This window comes from Colobus angolensis, unplaced genomic scaffold, assembly GCF_000951035.1.
Source record: "Colobus angolensis palliatus isolate OR3802 unplaced genomic scaffold, Cang.pa_1.0 Scaffold370, whole genome shotgun sequence".
NCBI classification, from domain to species: Eukaryota; Metazoa; Chordata; class Mammalia; order Primates; family Cercopithecidae; genus Colobus; species Colobus angolensis.
The window spans coordinates 1,235,016-1,240,778 of NW_012117044.1; the positions used below are offsets into that span (position 1 = coordinate 1,235,016).

At 40.1% G+C, this 5,763-nt stretch overlaps 1 pseudogene; it reads left to right on the forward strand.

Annotated features, from left to right (window-relative positions):
- The first annotated feature begins 1,446 nt into the window (after positions 1-1,446).
- LOC105520195 lies at positions 1,447-2,661 on the forward strand (annotated as a pseudogene).
- The last annotated feature ends 3,102 nt before the right edge of the window (positions 2,662-5,763 follow it).

Consider the following 5,763-nt stretch of genomic DNA (forward strand, 5'->3'; position numbering starts at 1 on the left):
CGCCCACCACCACACCCGGCTAATTTTTTTTTATTTTCAGTAGAGACGGGGTTTCACCGTGTTAGCCAGGATGGTCTCAATCTCCTGACCTTGTGATCCGCCCACCTCAGACTTCCAAAGTGCCAGGATTACAGGCTTGAGCCACCGTGCCCAGCCCGCTGATACTTGTTGTGTAATCAACTAATGACAAAAGAGTGCAGAGGCATGATGAGTGTTACATCTGCCAACTGCTGGGTTGTCTGAATAGATTCTCAAGCGACCATCTGAGGGCCACTCAGAAGTTTCAGTAGTGCCAGAAGGTCTTGACCTATTATATTTAAATCAAGTAATTCTTAGGTTTTTTAAAATAATTCAAACTAGGAAAAAAACAAGTCCTGGATAATCATTTTATAGCAGCATCACTGCCAAGCCATTTGCAATGACAACTTCCCAGAAGCTCTTATCTGCCCCCAAATTACTCTTATCTGCCCAAAAGTAAAGAAAGTTTCAATTCAGCAAGTCAGAACAATTCACAGAGAAGAAGCAATGCCCTGACCTCTGGCATAGAAAACTAGAAGTTGATCCTTCTCCATTTCTTCTGTTAACCAAGATTCTCTTGGCGTTTAATTTTACAAGGGCCACAAACAACTCCAGGGATCTCAACGCAATCCTGCTTCTGGACGGGACAGAGAAGGCATCAGCCGCACAGAGAAGAAAATCACAGCTTGTCCTTTCATTCTGTTCAAGCACACATGAAGCTCTTTCTAGATTCATCCACTGCGTGCCAAACACCTGGGACAGTCAGAGAAGAATAAGAATGATGCCAGCCTTCTAAGAGCTGGCAGAACAGTGAGAGGGCAGGCTCAAGACATGGCACAGTCAAACACAGACAGAAAGCTATGGTATCTCAGAGGAAGATGGCGAGATCTGGAAAGCTCCCAGAGAAGACGGGACTGGAGCTGGGCTGCTTAGCACTGAAATAGTGGATTTGGGGAGAATATTTGCATGCAAGTAAAATATGCAAAACATGTTCAAAGAATAACCAAATGTGGTAGAAATGTGGAGTGAGAAATATTGAAATGTCCACAGCTCAGGAAAAAATGTTTTCCAGCCAGCATCCCTGACCCTCCTCCCATTCCCAGGTCTAGGGCATCTAGAGCACCAAAATTACCAGCAACTCTCATCTTCCCTGGCTCCTCCTTACTTCACTTTTGATCCAAAAGTACATACCGGCCTCATCTCACCATTTAAAAAGCCATTTTCAGGCCCATGTCAGTGGCTCGATTGAGATACTGCAAGATAATGTGGTTTTTCCTGAAGTCAGAACAAGTTATTATGTAAGTTCAGAGTAAGTCCTGAACTGCAGAGGGAAAGTGTGCTGATCCAGGCAGAGTTGTCTAAATGAAAATGCTGGTCACCTTCCTCTGGGTCCCATATTGAACTCGAGTTGGAAGAGGTGAGTCCTGTCTCAAAATGGAGGTCAAACCGCCTCCCAGTCGCCCCCAGCCCGACTCGCCGCCAGGGGGAGGAGGGCCATGATCCAAAGGAACCAGAGCAGTAGAGAAAACTGTTTATTGGTGGTCTGAGCTTTGAAACTACAGATGATAGTTTAAGAGAACATTTTGAGAAATGGGGCACACTCACAGATTGTGTGGTAATGAGAGACTCCCAAACAAAACGTTCCAGGGGATTTGGTTTTGTGACTTATTCTTGTGTTAAAAAGGTGGATGCAGCAATGTGTGCTTGACCACACAAGGTTGATGGGCCTGTAGTGGAACCAAAGAGAGCTGTTTCTAGAGAGGATTCTGTAAAGCCTGGTGCCCATCTAACAGTGAAGAACGTTTTTGTTGGTGGTATTAAAGAAAATACAGAAGAATATAATTTGACATACTACTTTGAAAAGTATGGCAAGATTGAAACCATAGAAGTTATAGAAGACAGAGTGGAAAAAAGAGAGGATTTGCTTTTGTAACTTTTAATGATCATGATACAGCTGATAAAATTGTTGTTCAGAAATACCACACTATTAATGGGCGTAATTGTGAAGTGAAAAAGGCCCTTTCTAAACAAGAGATGCAGTCTGCTGGATCACAGAGGGGTCGTGGAGGTGGATCTGGCAATTTTATGGGTCACAGAGGAAACTTTGGAAGTGGTGGAGGTAATTTGGGCAGTGGTGGAAACTTTAGTGGAAGAGGAGGCTGTGGTGGTGGAGGTGGTGGCAGCAGAGGTAGTTATGGAGGAGGTGATGTGGATATAATGGATTTGGAGGTAATGGTGGCAACTATGGCGGTGGTCCTGTTTATAGTAGTAGAGGGGCCTATGGTGGTGGTGGACCAGGATATGGAAATGGAAACCAAGGTGGTGGAGGATATGATGGTTACCATGAAGGAGGAAATGTTGACGGTGGGAGCTATGGTGGTGGTGGGAACGATAATGATTTTGGAAATTACAGTGGACAACAGCAATCAAATTATGGGCCCATGAATGGGGGGTAGTTTTCATGGAAGAAGCTCAGGCAGTCCCTATGGTGGTGGTTATGGATCTGGTGGTGGAAGTGGTGGATATGGTAGCAGGAGGTTCTTAAAACACCAGAAAAGGGCTACAACTCTTAGAAGGAGAGAGAGCGAGGAGTTGTCAGGAAAGCTGCAGGTTACTTTGAGACAGTTGCCCGAAATGCATTAGAGGAATTGTAGAAATCTGCCATAGAAGGAACAATGATCCGTAGTCAGAAAAGTTACTGCAGCTTGAACAGGAAACCCTTCTTGTTCAGGACTGTCATAGCCACAGTTTGCACAAAGTGCAGCTATTGATTAATGCAATGTAGTGTCAATTAGATGTACATTCCAGAGGTCTTTCTGTTGTGGCTTTGTCTTTTTCTTTTTCTTTTCATTACATCAGGTATATTGCCCTGTAAATTGTGGTAGTGGTACCAGAAATAAAAAATTAAGGAATTTTTAACTTTTCGTTACTTGTTTAGTTCAATTTTTCTACATTTTAATACAGAAACCTTAACAAACTGCAGTTTTGAAGGTGTTTCCTTGTGAGTTAACAAGTAACAAAGATCATTGTTAATCACTATTTTGTATGAATTTTGCTAAAGTTAACTGTAAAGAGACAACTGCTGACTTGCAGTTTAAGGGGAATCTATTCTCCCCATTTCCAAACCATGGTATGAATGGGCGCTGACATGTGGAGAGAATAGATAATTTGTGTGTTTGCAGTGTGTGTTTTAGACAAATAGGATTGGGTATTTAAATTAGCATTTGTGAATTTAACAGCATTAAGATTACCTTCAAATGAAAAAAATCTCAAAATTTCTAATTGGTTTTTGTGCATTTTCATTTAAAATGTAATCATATGATTTTAGTGTGCTAGACTTGCTGAGTCCTAGCTGTGTTTAGAACATCTCCATCTACATTTACCTTGGTCAGATTTGAACTGCTGCCATTGGTTTTGGGTGTAAAGAATGTTTCTGCCCTCCATTTAAATTCTGAAAAGGGATAGTGGATGTTTTCCTTCTCCTGCGTTAGAAACCATTCTTAACAGCTTTTCAAAATATGGAACCATTAAGCCTGCTATATCTGAGCAAATTAGTGGGTACGTTTTTTTCTTTTTTAAAGCACACGAGGCCTATAAATCTTGAGTTATTTCCCTTAATTTAAAATTTTTTTGATACAAGTTTTCAGAGCAAGAGAATAAAAACCACACGTTATTAAACCCCTAACTGGCTGGCATGCTTTCCTGTTTGTACTCTATACATTTTGCTGGATGAAACCAAGGATGGTTTAGGTATAATTGTCCAAAATAACCTAACTGCAGCAGAAATGTAGCACAGTTGCTTAGTACAGGCTTCTCACTTCCTACAGACCTGAATTCAAATTTGGATAGTCTGAGTTCTTAAATTCCCAAAGAACACATTGTTATTTATTGTGTATATTTCAACATAAATCATATTGTTACCAAGGAAGTCCCTGGTTGAGAAGAGTTTTGGATAATAAGGTTATACCAATGTCTACTGTGCTTACAATTTCATTCGAGCCCTGAGTATGTGCCCTGCTGTTACTCTTTCTTTGGTAGTTGAACGCTGAATTCAATTCTTTCTTTTTGTTTTAAGAAGTACTAAGCAAACAAGCAATAAAAAGGGGAATGGGGCATGCTAGTGTTTGAATATGCTCTCTTGTTTCTCTAATTCTGTGCCTCTGTGCGTTAATATTTGAATGTATGCAATGCCAGCATGGAAATTGGCCTTCACACATACTGCAGTTTTCTAGAAACACTCACAAACCAATAAATGTAACAGACATTCCATTTTTTAATGGGCATATATGTGAAAAGCAGTGTAGAAAATAGGCTAATATTAGAAAATGGTTAAGTCCTTAACAACTTCAAGTGTAGTTATATAATGGACACTGTCAATGTTCATTACTTAAACCTGGCTACCTGGTCAAAATAATGCTTGGAAAATATTAAAATTGAGCTAAATTGTCTCAGGTTCTTTTATTCATATAAATAAAGTTTAAAGGAATGGGGGAGATTAAAAAAAATAACGCTGGCCAGAGGCCCTCAAGATCCTGCATGGGCGTTTCAGAAAGGCGGAAGGATTGCGATGGGGCTCTTACACCTGGAACAGCTCTCCTAAGAGCTCCACTCCGGTGAGGCAAGCATGATGAAAAGATTACTATAATTCATTCCTTTTTTTAAGTAAAGCAAACACATTAAAATAAGTTCTACATAATTCACAACAAAACAGAATTACTGGGATAGAGATGCATGTGGACATGGTATTTTAGCAAGAAATTTGCCAAATAATGAATTTGATTTTATGCCCCAGTAAATGCTTTCATTTTCTTTTCAAAGAACAGGCTATTTCCCTAGCAATTTCCGAAACACTATCTCAGCTAAATTTCTTTTAGTTTAGTAACAAGTTAATGTTGTGTTCCCTGGTTTTTTAAGTTTTTTGGAAGGTGCAGCTGTCAATGCATGTATTGCTAAATGAACTGCATGTTTAAAAAATAATTTACATCAAAAAACCAGAATGTCTTAATTACCTGGAAGAGGAATGGATACAACTGCTATATTTATCACTATCAATGTTTGAATAACTAACTTTAATGTCTTAAATTATTACGTTAGATTGATTAGTTTTACAAGAAGTTCAAAGCATAAAACTTATTCCCTAAAGTGGGTCTTACATGTAGATAATATTTTATTTTCCCTCCGTTTTCCTGTAGAAAAATTGTTCTAAATTCATTATAGAAAGTTTGCCATTTAACTACCTAAAAGGTGATGTTATTGTGACAATTTTTGTAAATATTTCTAAAATGCCCAGAATTATACTGTATGAATACATCATTATTTATGGCATGTGATAATAGAAATGTTTTATTTGCATCATTTAGATTCGGTTTGTCTGCAAGTAACAGAGCACCTAACAGTGCTGGCTTATTTGTCTGCAGCGATGTAGGGGAAGAAGCCCACAGCTGATCTAGCGGCTCAACACCATTGCCAAGACCAGTCCCCATAAGTAGTCCTGCCGCACCATCCTCAGGGTGAGGCTCCTGTGCTGGGATCACAGGATGGCTGCCGTGCTCCCACCATGTCCAGGGTCCAAGATGGGAGGAAGAAGATGGACGGCAGGGGAAGGACAGAGGCCAAAGGCACAAGCCAGCATTGTCAGATCAGCAAAAAGATTTTTTTGCTTTAAGCCTCACCCCTAGTGACTTCTGATTCCGTCCAAACACCCAAAATTGGGTCATATGTCCCCCCTTAGCTAATAGGGTATCT